Source organism: Anastrepha obliqua, chromosome 2, assembly GCF_027943255.1.
Source record: "Anastrepha obliqua isolate idAnaObli1 chromosome 2, idAnaObli1_1.0, whole genome shotgun sequence".
NCBI classification, from domain to species: domain Eukaryota; kingdom Metazoa; phylum Arthropoda; class Insecta; order Diptera; family Tephritidae; genus Anastrepha; species Anastrepha obliqua.
The window spans coordinates 98326085-98340382 of NC_072893.1; the positions used below are offsets into that span (position 1 = coordinate 98326085).

A 14298-nucleotide genomic window follows, 5' to 3' on the forward strand; every position below is an offset into this window, starting at 1 on the left:
CCTTTGGCCACCATCAAATGTTATTTTATTTACAGTGGCAAGTTTTTAGAAAGGCAAATTGTTAAACATACTTTATATGCCCGGAGGCAAATCCTACGTTTTTTTTTTTTTAAATTATATACTGGATTTTATGCTTAAAGAAAACGAGAGTTCGCCTTCGCCAATGGCTCAAATAATTCGGAGTGGTGGATCTACATCGGGATTCAAATATATATGTTAAAGTTAAATTAACGCCAACGACCGATCGAATTATCATATGTGCTAGTAAATGTAATTTACAATTCTGCATTTTCAAATTTAAAGGGGGTTCTTAACAAAATTAATAGGCACCTTAATTAATTAAATATTTATACACATATACATAGATATTTATTAATCTAACTTAGTATATATCTTATTATTATACAATAAAATATATTATTTAAGAAGAAAAAATGTAAAAAAAAATTAAAAAATAAGAGGACTATTTATCAAGAAATATTAAAACTTAATAAATATGAAAAAAACTAAAAAAAAAAAAAAAACAAATCAGATGATAAAAAGGTGTCCAGCAAATAACTAACAGTAATAACTACTTATAGAGTTAACATAGCTCTCTCTGTTCGTTATAACATATTAAAAACTTCCTAAAGAAATAACGACTTTAGTTCTTACTTAAAATTTGTTCCAACACATCTGTGTTCCTTTGGTCAATTGGAAATGTTTGGTGTAGCATTAAAGCTTGCCGTGTTTGATTATACCATACAATCGGGGTTGAATGAACCTGGGCTTAGCTGAACTCCTTGATCTTGTGAACACCAAATTTCTTCCAATGACTGCTTTGTAACGTGAGCACGTAATATCCTGTATACAATGAACAATGATTAAGACTTGAATAAAAAACGTGTTGTAACGGCGTCAGAAGCTGCTAGAGAATTCGACAAAGCCGTCGAATGCGTGCAGAAAACATTATATTACGAAAATTTTGCCATACCCCCTGCAAAAATATTGCGTATTTCAAAAGAGAATAGAAAAATTCAACACTTACACAAATTATATATTTCATATAACGTATATTTTAATGATCATAATGAGATAGAACCATTTTCTGAAACAATTAAACTTTTCGTATTACTAACTATTTTTATAAACTTGTGAGCACAGATAAACCAAAATCAGCTGAAAAATGCTTGTCCTCACCTTTCGTAAAGTGGAACTGTGTGAGAAATGAAAACGAAAATTTGACACCTCAGCGCAAGGCAAAATAAATGCGACATTATTACGAGAAAAATGACCATAAGTCTTTATATAACTTCTTTGAGGATAAATCTTCCTTTTCCTTATTGCATTGGGGAGCGTAGTTCACCGCAAGCTACGCGTATATGGCGTAGAGTGCAGTAAAGTCTAGTGTGGCTCAATTATTGGTAATTAGGGCATTGTACTGAACTATTTCTTTTAAATGGTTCTTATATAACTGGATGTCACCACTTTTGTATTCTCTACAACGTGAGCGTTAACAACTTAGGAAGCTCCCTCCGATATGCATTAATTTGCTTTGTTGTGGTTGTATCAACATAAAAATTCCCTATAAAAGTGTGGAGAATGCTGTTAGAGTGATTGTAGATCACTCTCTAGCAGTTCGTGTGCTTTTTCGTTTATTTCAATGTTCTGATGTCCCGATACCCAGATTAAGGTATGGTTATCGTTTCGCTTAAGATGGTAAGGTTGTTCCTACTTTACTCCTTTAGCTTGGAGGTTGGTTAGATCCGAAAAAATAACGATATTAAAAGCCTACAAACTTTCCGTATTGCCAATATTTTCGCCTGGAAGACGCACAGATTTTTCAATTCTAAGTCTATCACAGTCCATTTTTGAACGAACTATATAGACTGCCGAACTACCGATTTTTATGATAAAATTGGTCGTACAACCAACCGTCTTATACAACCATAAAGTATACTTGGATTGAAGGCCCTACCTCTTTCTAAGCATACGTTTACAGGCATATGGAGCTATTTCCGCTTTCCTTACCCGTTCTTCAGTGTTCAGTTTCCAGCTAAGTTTGACATCCAAAATGGTCCCTAAGTATTTTGTGCTAGGTGAAATTGAGAGAGTTTGTCCAATAATTAGTGGTAGGGTAAGATTGGGTACCCTGTATATAGTGGTAAAAATCATGAGTTCTGTATTACGTAGGTTCAAACTTAAGCCACAGCCTATGGCCCAAGAATTTAGCTTACCTAGCGCCTTTTATAAGAAGTAAAATAACTCTAAGGAAACTAGAAGTTTAAGAAAATCCAATAAGCATGCCTAATAACGAAGGCGCGTTTTAATTTTTGAGAATTTATAGTTTTTTTAGTGTGATTTGAAAGAATAAATCTAGAAAATGCTGAAAAACATTCGTTTGGAAACTCTTCAAAAAAATGTTCACGTAAACACTCATATCCTTATATATATGTACATAGTATGTACATGGTTAGTTCTGCTGGTATAATGCGAGAGGTATACGCACAGGCGCTTACACGCGGATGAAAGCAAATACGTACATAGTAAATGAGAAAAGGTTCCAAGCAAAATCAAGAGATAACGAAAATACAAAATCCTCATATTCAGCAAATTTCTGCTCAGAAGAGAGCAACAGCAAGTAACAAGAGACAACTATAGAGCTGTTTTTACAAAAAGCTTGAACTCGATATACATACATATTTCGGAATGATGAATGAATTCGCCAAACACAGCCCACCCCAATATATTTGCTGTTAAGCTTTCTGCTTCTACTCTTCGTTTATACAGCTTATAGCATAGCAGCTATAACGTAATATTAACAGTTTCAGTTTAACGCCACATAAATTTCTTTAGCTGCTGCTAGTGCTCTCGAAATGCCGTTTCCTATTACTGTTGTTCTCCAATACCGAATAACATGCAAACAACGAAGTGCTGGCAGCAGGCAGTCGATGGCTGCACGCGCAATGATTCCGTCGTTTTGTCGGGCTGGTTAGACATAATCCTCGAAGATACATATATTTGTGTAAAACAAAAAAAAATATGTAAAATGAATCAAAATCTTAAATTTGGGTGGAAAGTTATTTTACCGGGAGAGAAGTGAAACAAAATTGCATACAAAGAATAATTTACATAAAAATGTAAATTCAAATAACGAAAAATGTGTATAAAACAAAATTAAATAGCCAGCTGGTTGAGTGCAAATATAAAAATCATGCTGAATGTAGAGTGTGGTTTAAATGTTAATCGAATGCCTGAATGATTTGATTGATAAAGTGAGTTTACATATATGTGCATGTGCATGTGTACGCAGCCATTGAAGAAACATACTACGTTTCACTCGTAATACATAAATATTTGTAGTTAAAATAAATAAAATAAAAATAAAAACATATGCTTAAAATCATAAAAAAAATGTAAAATCTTTGCCTAAAATTAATTATCAATGGTTAGAACCTTTTATACAGTAACCATTTTAAGGGTACCTTAGTTTATGGTCTTATTTTAATTCTCAAAAGATTTTTTGATTAAGTCCGATTTGGTTTTAGACAGATGTTTTTCTCTACCGTGTTACTGTATTATTATATTTTTTAATATCAGTCCTCAATGATGTTTCATTTCAGTATTTAGATTGTATTGTTCGTTTGCTTGCATTTGTTAAATATTTCCTCAACAAAAAATATATGTATATACCGAACATAAAAAGAGCAAGAAATCTTCGGACTTCTTCGGCAGAAGAATTTTTTTATTTTTTTAGTATTTGAAACATTATGGCGGCAACAGCAGATTTTCGAGTTCGCAAATACTCAAAAACAGGTCGACCTTATTTTTTACTACTCACTACTATTACTACTACTTTTACAAAAACATTGTAAAAACACTGTAAAATTAGCGATATCTTATTGGGAGAGAAATATTGAGATCAAACTGAATAATACATATGTAGGTATATTCTGACGCAGAGGTTTTCCATGCCAAATTGGTTTGTGCGTGAGTACTACTCGATAGGGTCTGCATTTAAAAGCCACTATGTGCATGAAACACCAAATGACAGAAGGCAATGGCAAACCTCCGAGTGTATTTCTGCCATGAAAATGCTTCTCATAAAAAAATATCTGCCGTTCAGAGTTGGCTTAAAACTGTAGGTCCCTCCATTTGTGGGACAACATCAAGATGCACACCACAAATAGGAGGAGGAGTTCGGCCAAGCACCCAAAACGAGTGTAAGCGCGAATTATATCGTCCCCTTAGTATAACAATAGCCTATGTGCTCATAGGCTATTATTTTTTTATTGAATTTTTGGATTCTCCATCGTCGATTTTATATGTGGTAAAAATTTTGTCAAATTCTAGTTCCACAAAGTGGGTCAAAACGTCAGTCAAAAAATAATAACTATTTACAGACATAACGAGATTTGAGTGAGAGTTACTTTCGACAAAAAGTTTGAAATTCATTTTCTCAAAACATCAAAAAATTTATAGGCTATTTTAATACTAAGGGGACCATATATGGAATACATATATAGTGTGAATTTAGTTCGGCCTCGATAGGGAAATAGCTGTTCGTCAATAGTAATATTTTCATACGGATCATAATTATCCTTGAAGTTTTCATTCAAGATACCATGTATTAGGAATGGGAGCAGCTTTATCGGTTCGTTATGCTCACCTGTACTTCCAGGACGAAAAAAGTCGGTTATATGGTAAGACTCACTTGTGTCCACTTGAACTTGTGTCGTAAATGCACTCCACTTCATTGCGCATTATGATGCTTTATTTTGCGCTTAAATTACTTTTTTTTTAGCACTAACTTGCTGACTGACTGAGAAATAGAAACGACGCAGAATATGTGTATACAGCCAGTGCACAAAAAAGGACAAAGGTTTGCAACCGGTTTGCATATGTGCAGGGGAGCTAAATGGCCGTAGAAGATAGTATAAATATGGATTTACTATGAAAAATAAGAAAAAAGTAAGTAGAATATTCAAAAAGCGTTATATTTCCATACATTTGTATCGGGGTTCAGCCAAACCCGATGTGCCCAACCGAAGGTGTAACTTTTTAAACACTTTTTTCGTCCTGTTTGAGGATCCTTTTTAAAAGGTTATGCCCACAAATCGATAGAAAATAAAATTGTAAGAAGCTACCTGTTAGCTCAAGTCGTTAGCTATAATAGAAATGTGACCAGACCAAAATGCCCAACGGAGGGTTAATAATAATAATAGTTTAAATAATAACTAAAAGTAATTTGATTTGTGGGTACCAGGGCATTCATGCATCAACGGCAATACAATCGCTGATAATACTGCCAAGGATATGAGCATTACTCCTACGATCACATCAAATCTTTTATGTAAAAATGATGTTTATCGACTTATAAAGCAGCATAGGCAAACCAAACTAGTAGCTGACTGGTTTCACTATAGCCACCATTACTCCAGGATTAATCCTAATCGTACTAAACCAACTTATCTATCATCCCTCCCATCTAACTATACTACGCCATATACTCGCCTACGCATTGGTCACAGTGTAATCACCAATGCATATCTACTGCAAGGGAAGCAACCAAGCCTGTGTCCATTTTGTAATACTCCAGTCAGTATCCTGCACTTGTTAGCCTTTTGCCCTGGACTAGATAGACAAAGGCAGCAGAATTTTGACGGTCATGATGCACTATCGCTATTAATTAACCCTTCCGATTAGAACATTTCGAAAATCTATAAATTTCTGAAGGACTCTGATCTTCTACGACGTATATAAACCAGGAATTCTTCACCAGCCAGCTGAAAGCCTCCGTTGCTAGCGCTGCGTTATCTTTTTGTTTATTTAGCAATTCTATTGTTATTTAAGCCTTTAAAATAAATAAATAAATAAATTTGATGACACCAAATACATTAAAATAAAGCCTATTTAAGCGAAAACTTAGAAGCATATAAAATAATGTGTATCTTTAAAGCAAGACCTGTTACTTGTGGTGTTTAAACTAAAATGAACACCACAAATAATGAGCCCCCAAAATAAATAACGAAGTAGAAAATTTTTGAAAATTGGGCTGCGCCATACCTATGTATGTACTTTCGGGTAAATGCGTATATAACGATAATGAGTTAATCAAACTTACCCAAACACGTTTTCTAGATCCGACATAAATATTATTGAGATCGGTTAAAAACTACGCCCACTTTTTATACGTTACGACTAAATTTTCAATCATCGTTCTGATGTTACAATCTTTAACTCTCATTGTCTACGAGTTTGTTTGATACCAAAAATCAACAGTCAGCACAAATTTAATATGGCACACGAGTATATTGTAAATAGTCTCTGCGGTCACTGCAATAAAGTATTCAATACTAAATCGATGTCAGCTAACCAGAACTTAATGAAAACGAAATTGTCGTTTGAAGTCATAACTAAGTTACCGCCGGATAAATCCATATTAACCAGATATTGAGAAACGCCTTAAGTATCGTCAGTAGTTTCGAGACAACGATTAATATTTTAAAATATTGTTTTGTGGCATTAAAATATAAACACAAAAACACACACTAATATTTTGTGCATTAGCACTACGCTAGCCGACAAGTTTAAGTTTGACTCCTAAGTTTACGAGTAAAAGGAGACGAGGGCCAAAAAGGCAAAAGCTGAGATATAGAGTAAAAGCAATATTCTAAAATATATTTCACAAATCGACACGTTTATTATTTGTATTCAAGGTACAAAAATACATCGGGAATACTTATTACAACATGTATGCAAATTAACAAAATTCTAATAAGCCATTCCTACAAATTAAAATGTCTATAATTAGTGTACTCTGGTACCTTGTCTAGAAAAGAGCAACCCGCCCTGCGGAAAAAATCAACTTGCCGTAGATTCCATATGCTATCGCACTATACTCATTTCAAAAGGACGACTGGTGCATAACTTAACTTTGGACTCACCATTCCGTTCCATTTTTAACCGAAATATATGTACATATATGCTCCTCCACACATGGAGGAACCTACAATTTGAAGCCGACTCCAAACGGCAAATGGTTTTTCATGAGGAGGCTTTTCATGGCAGAAATACCCTCGTAGGTTTGCCATTGCCTACCGAGGGATGACCGCTATTGGAAAAAACGTTTTCTATTATTTGGTGTTTCTTGCACAAACCTGCCCACCTTTGAATGATAGTCACGCCCCAACACATTCGGTTGCGGCGGCCGTTACGTATCGTGTGCATAACTAAATTATTGGTTCTGTTCATCATCAAAAGATTATTTTTTAATTTTATGCATGAATACAAATTAAACAATTTCAGTTCAAATGTTATAAACCAACAGCAATTAAAATAACAGCCTACAACATAACAAATTATAATATATAAAAGCCTCAAAAATCATGGAATATATAAAATATTTGCACGCAGCGAAATTATTTACTATTTGTGGGTGTGGGTAAATATAAAAGTAATGTAAATCAAAAGAGCTTAAAATCACTCGACAAACCTAATATGAAAAGCGGAATACAATAAACAAAGGTGAGTAAGAACAATGCAAACGATAATAAAAATTCAAGAGACGACCACTTCAAGAGGGAGAATGATAAAACAAATTTAATGAAAATTCCAAAACGAGTATAAACAAATTTAAATAAAAGACTAAAAATAAAAAAAATTCATATTGAAAAGCAAATACTCCTAGACTATAAAAAATTTAAATTGAGAATTGAAAAAAAAACTGGACAAATACCACGATGCAGTTATATATGAACGCAAATAGTTGTACATTTTGACAGACTTGTTTTGACACGACCTTAACTGAATGTTGCATTTCGGAAGTATATATAGGGAAAACAAAATATTTCTGGGAATATTTTAAGTTGTCCCAACAACCGCTATGATAACTCTTCGTCAATATTTTTGCATTGCATACAGTAACTTCCGAAACTGTTACGTTGGTTCAAAATAATAATAATAGTTCAAAACATAAATACTTTTATAAAGTTTTATTTACAGGGTTTCGAATTTATGTTTATTCTTTTTGTATAATTTTTGAGATTTTTCATGAGGAAGATCGTTTCAGTATTACCTTCATTCATTTATCATGAGTGGGAAATACAAAAAAATGGCAACGTCGTTCTCGCTCGGAAAATGGAACTCAAACGTCAATCGAGTGTCTCCTAATAGATGTAGAGGTGAATATAGTAAAAATATACTGCTTTATTTATACAGTTCGCAATGAGAAACTCAAGAAAACTTGTGATAAGGTAGACAAAGAATGAGTACAAAAAACTATTGGGATTCAAGAGGACTACACGGCTCACTCTTAGGCCATGAATAAATCTAATTTTGCAATATTGTAATCCCATAAATATATAGTTTTTTCCCTGCCCAAATTGTTTTTATCTTTGGTTTATTTTTATAGGTTGTATTCGTAAGGCTTTTCAGACTTTTGTAATACATCAGCTCGCATTAAATCAAAATATTCCTTGTATTATAGAAACTGAGCAGGTCGAAAAAAGAAGGAAATAGGGAGAAGAAAAAAGCAGAGTTGCAATCGCATTCATGCATATAAAGGGTGTTTTTTTTAGAGGCAAGGTTTCCAAGATGAAATAAAACGTATATAATTTAATGTTATGGCCAAGAATTTAGCTTTATTATAAAGATAAGGGTTTGCCATTATGTTTTAAAAATGATTTCGGGCAAGTGGCCGCCGCGGCTGGCTCGAATAAATTCCAGCCGAGAGGCCCAATTTTCGACCACTTTTTGCAGCAATTGGGGCCGTATGTCAACAATAACGCGCCGAATATTCTCTTCAAAGACGTCAATCGTCTCGGGCTTATCTGCGTAGACAAGCGACTTCACATAGCCCCACAAGAAATAGTCCAGCGGTGTTATATCGCACGATCTTGGAGGCCACGCCACAGGTCCACGGCGCGAGATAATGCGCTCACCAAAAGTTTCCTTCAACAAATCGATTGTTGCGTTGGCTGTATGGCATGTAGCGCCGTCTTGTTGGAACCAAAGGTCGTCCACATCAACATCGTCCAATTCAGGCACGAAAAAGTCATTAATCATGGCTCTATAGCGCTCTCCATTGACTGTAACATTATGGCCGGCTTCATTTTTAAAGAAATATGGACCAATGATTCCCTCTGCCCATAGAGCACAGGAGGATGTTTTGAGGATGTAACGGCGTCTCAGCAATGGCTTGTGGATTATGTTCACTCCAAATGCGACAATTTTGCTTATTGACATACCCATTCAACCAAAAGTGAGCTTCATCGCTGAACAAAATTTTCGCGCTTGATCAGGTGTAAGTCTATTCATTATGAAATGGCAAACCAAACTGAGCATAAATAAAGTGACAGCTGTCAAAAAGACCATCTACGAAAAAAGTAGTGCCAACTTGAAAACCTAACCTCTAAAAACCTTGTAAATATTTACCCCTGTACTTATACCAGTACATCGCGGCCTTAACAGAACCAGGAGTAAAATTCCGGAGCCACAAAACATTGCCGAAAAACATCCTCAAAGAGGACTAATAGGAATATTTTGTGTTAATAAGGCTTTGTTGTCTACCAGATTTAATTCATTTGATGTTTTGAATTTTATTATAATCGAGAATTTCGTTTCTCCGGAAGGAGATGTGCTCATATTTTTCGAGGTCATAAACATTGCGTGTAACATTATTGAAAGAAACATTAATTTTCTGAATTTTTTTTCTCTGTGCTTGATGTAATAGGTGTGGTACTACATGTACTACACGATTCTTAGTAGGCAATACATATGACTTTGCACTATTGAAGGAAATCAAATAATCATTTGCCCATTGCGAAATTGCAGACAAGACATTTCTTATTTTAAAACATCCAACAAGACGAACATGACTAGACAAATACAAGTACAATTGAATGTCGTTAGCATAAGTAGGTTAATTGCCATACTGGGATACAGAGAATACATCATTGACAAAAACTAAACAAAATGGTACCAAGCACAGATTCTTGCGGCACACCGGAGGCAACGATACAGGATTTAACGGAGGGAGCTTCACATATAACCTTAGGGTTTTCAACTCCTCTTCAAATTATAGTTTGTGTCGCTTAGCTCCTTAACTGGTATTGGTATCAACTGCTGCCTTTTTCCTTTCCATCAACGACAAAGATTCGGCATTTCTTTGCATTGTTTCCAAACTATGCCAATATACATATTCTTGAGAGAATCTTCATCCACATATCCTTCATGCAGTTTAAATGCTTTAAGAGACCTAGGAGGCGTATCGATCCAAGAGGTTCAACTGGATTCAGCAGCCTGGTTTCGTCTTCTGTCTATACTATGAAAATAAAATTAATCATTAAATGCAAGTTCAATTTGCACTTGTTTATTTAATTATCTGTAACTATTTTCCTGCAGCTTGGGCTTTCTAGTTCCATTTTTGGTTGCTTCATCTCAAAACTTCTAACGCGAATTAATTTATTATTGTCTCGTATAAATCAGTTATAAGTCAGCTGATTGATAAAGCAGGGCCGTGTTTTGTGTTCTTTCCTGACAATGCATTTTGACAGGGTTGAGTACAGAAGTAAACGAATTAAGCAATGTGGAAGGGCAACATTTTTTTTTAGAAACGAAACCACCACAAGTCAAAAGCCTTGGAAAAATTGATGAGGCAAAAGTTAAATCACCGAAAAGTTTAGTCACCGTTGCCGGCTGTAGCTTACGTCGTAAAGTATTTGAAAATGAATTGAAAATTTGGAAATTGTATTGGATAAGATAAAGTATTCAGAACACCAATGGAAAATTTGCGGGGATCTCAAAATCGCAACACTTCCTTTAAACCAACAATCAGGATGCACAAAATATCTTTGCTATCTATGTTTGTGGGATAGCACAGACAGAAAGAATCACTATGTGAAAAAAGAACAGCCTACGAGAGTGCAATTAAATGTCGGTACTCAAAATGTAATACGAAGACCATTAATTCAGCCTTCAAGCTATCTGCTACCGCCACTTCACATCAAATTAGGTCTCATGAAACAGTATGTCAAAGCTCTGGACAAGGATGGTGATTGTTTTCAGTACTTGAGAGAAAAGTTTCCGGCGATAAGTGATGTCAAATTAAAAGAGGGAATTTTTAATGGACCCCAAATTAGAACTCTATTTCAGGATGCTAATTTTATGGAATGAATGATACGGAGAGAGCAGCTTGGGTAAGTTTAAAAAATGTGTGTCATAACTTTTTAGGAAATAATAAAAGTTAAAATTACAGGACTTAATGTATCTAAAATTACACTTCCTAGCTTCTCACATCGACGACTTTCCTGAGAATCTTGGGGAGTACAGTGAAGAACAGGGAGAACGTGTTCATCAAGACATAAGTGAAATAGAGACTAGGTATCAAGGAAATTGGCATATCAACATGATGGCAGACTATTTCTGGACACTCAAAAGAGATATACCAAAAAATGATAACAAATGAAAGAGAAATCCTCTCCGTAGATCATTTAAAAATGATAGAGTTCGATACCACCGGACAACAGTTTGAAAGTTAGGAAAATCATTCTTCTAATTCTTTTTATACGTCATTTTCATCATAAACAATACAATAAATTTTTTTAATTGTGTTTAAACGATTTTTTTCCATTTTTTCAGCAGCAATTTTCTGCTATTTTATCCATTTTTTGCTATTTTATTCGAATTTTCGAAATTTTTTGGGGTTTTTTGCAATTTACTCGAAATTGAAGGCTGGACGGCCCAAACTGACTTGAAATTCATATTCAGAGGGTCGAAAAACATGCCCGTAGATAGGTGGCGCCCGGTGTATAGACAACTTTTTTTTTGTGTGCCAGTGTTATTAAAGGCAATAGGGCAAAACTTTCAAAAAAGTTGTAGTGCTGCAATGAATGCTCCTTCGCGCAATACCTTCTTGGGATAAATTTAGCCATTTTAATGTGTGTATTGCGACAGGGGAAGGAACGAAATATTTAACGTTACGTTGTGTGTGATGAAATAGTTAGAAGTATGTCAACGGGATAAGTAGTGGTTAGAGAGTCAGAAACTAACTGAACATTAAGTTAACACCATAACTTTGTAAAAATTGCCTTTTCAAATCAAAATGTCAAACACATTATCAAAGGTGCCTTCGCACCAACCGCATTGAAAATTCCACGCGCCACCGAGATGTATGAACGCAATGATACATTCTTGCTTCGGCTGACGGTCTTCCCATCGCTATAAACGCAGCTGACCATCATTATTATATTTTCATATGTGTCCAAAATTATGTAAAAAAATTTCAATCGGCGTAAAGTAGTTTTACTTTTTAATTTATTTTACAAGTTCGTCTGTTCAGCTGATGTATTTCCCCCCCTTCACGGCGCAGCTGACTATTTTTTTTATTCTACTAAATGTCAACAATACACAAAAAAAAATTTCAGCCGGTATTAAAGGATTTGTTAAAAAAATTTTTTTACACGTTTCGCAGCATCCCACGCACGTACCCACCGCTACTGGACCAACTGACGGTTGGTTTCGCACTGCTCGTTCTTCACTGAAACGTGAAATGCTGTCAGCCAGCTGACAACGGCGTGCCATTGACAGCCACCGCCTTACAATTAAGTGCTGCCAGATGATGCTTGAAGCTTGGGCTCGTGTCAAGCATGACTCCGAGATATTTAATCGCCTTCTGTGAAAACATTTCGTGCCAACTAACTGTAATCCTCATAACCCGTTTTTGCTTCCGTACATCTATGAGCACCTCCTCGGTTCTCTGGGCAGAGCCATCGCTGTACTCTCGCTGCTGCATCGTTAAAATTGCTTCCAGGTGATCTAACCGTTGGTCAATAAGTACCAGCGCAATGTGATCAGTATATCTTACGGTCTCTGCCTTGTCGAGAAATATCAGTTTTATGACCAGTCGTGCATGACGTTCCAAAGTGCTTCCCCCGTTGATAGTTTCCCAGGCTATGTTTTCGACTGCTTTTGTAAAAGTAGCTAAAGTTGTTCAAATCGATTCCCGGTCATTTTCCCGAATCGAATTTCCCGAATGCCGCTGGCCCGAATGTCTAAAATTCCGAATAACCAAAATCCCGAATGCCATTTTCCCGAATGCCAGTTTCACGAATGGCTATGTCCCCGAAAAATAAAATTTTTTTTTTTAGTAATAAAGGATTTACTGCAATAAATTTTTGTAAAAGTGAACATATACATATTTGTAAACCAATTAGAGCACAATATTATAAGAAATTGCTTTTAAATAGTCCAATACTCTGTTTTCTCTTCTATAATTATCGTAGGAAGCTGTGATCGCTTGGACTCTGCTTTGAAGCTGATACCATTTCTTCTTTGGTGCAGCTCTTACCGATCTCCCTAAACTTAACTCCGCAATAGCACACTCTGTATCGGCTTGCTCTTTTTGTATTTCTGTCAGAAGGGAGTACAAATCTGGGTGGTGTTTTCCCACTACTATCGCGAATCGGTTATGCCACCCCTCGCTGACGTTGTTCGTTCTGCAAGCTCCTTGGAGAGCAGCTTCATGTTGATTCCACAATTCGATTGGATATTGAGGCAAAATCTGTCTTCTACGGCCTCTTGCTGGTCGTCCTAGAACGTAATTTTCAGCAAAATAATCGAGGACAGGACGAAGTTCATCTGGTGAATTAATTAAAAGCAACTGAAAATTAGGCTTAACGTCATCTGGGGGAACATAAGCCAAAGACAACATCATGTGCACACTTCTCTTCAAATCTCGATTTAGCGGGTCATTGTAAGTTGCTTGGAGTCCTTCGGCTTGAACACGGCGATAGATGGATTGACCAAGGTGGAAAAAGCAGCAAGAGATTTGTACATCCGGGAATACCTCAGCACATGAATTGAGAATAGCCACCTCAAAAAATATTCGGTAAATTAGTTATTCGGGAAATTGGTTTTCGGGAAAATGGATCCGGGAAACTGGCATTCGGGAAAATGGCATTCGGGATTTTGGTTATTCGGAATTTTAGACATTCGCGCCAGCGGCATTCGGGAAATTCGATTCGGGAAAATGACCGGATACCGTTCAAATCAATCTTTGCTTACCAGGGGTCAAATGTTCCAACAGAAAAGAAATCTTAATAACAAAATGTAATTATTATCTCTCTTGCTTATAGTTGCGAAAGCGCTTCCCAGCTTATAGACGATCCGGCGAATATAAACGGAAAACCTGAGTAAGATCGCCTGTCTGCTGAATTTGCGCCCCAATCGGCATCGACTACACCGTATAAATCTGCACCAGTCTTTTTGTACAGTAAACCTTGTTGCAAGGTACCCTTGATGTAACGCAAAATTCTTTTT

The 14298-nt window shown here is 35.7% G+C and overlaps 1 protein-coding gene across 1 annotated transcript in view; it reads left to right on the forward strand.

Annotated features, from left to right (window-relative positions):
- Positions 1 to 3118: 3118 nt before the first annotated feature.
- The window catches only part of LOC129238287 (uncharacterized), an 88105-nt gene continuing 76925 nt past the window's right edge, over positions 3119 to 14298 (forward strand). The window contains exon 1 of the mRNA XM_054873325.1: positions 3119 to 3254. The gene's annotated coding sequence lies outside the window, so the exon portion shown is untranslated. The remainder of the gene's footprint in view (positions 3255 to 14298) is intronic.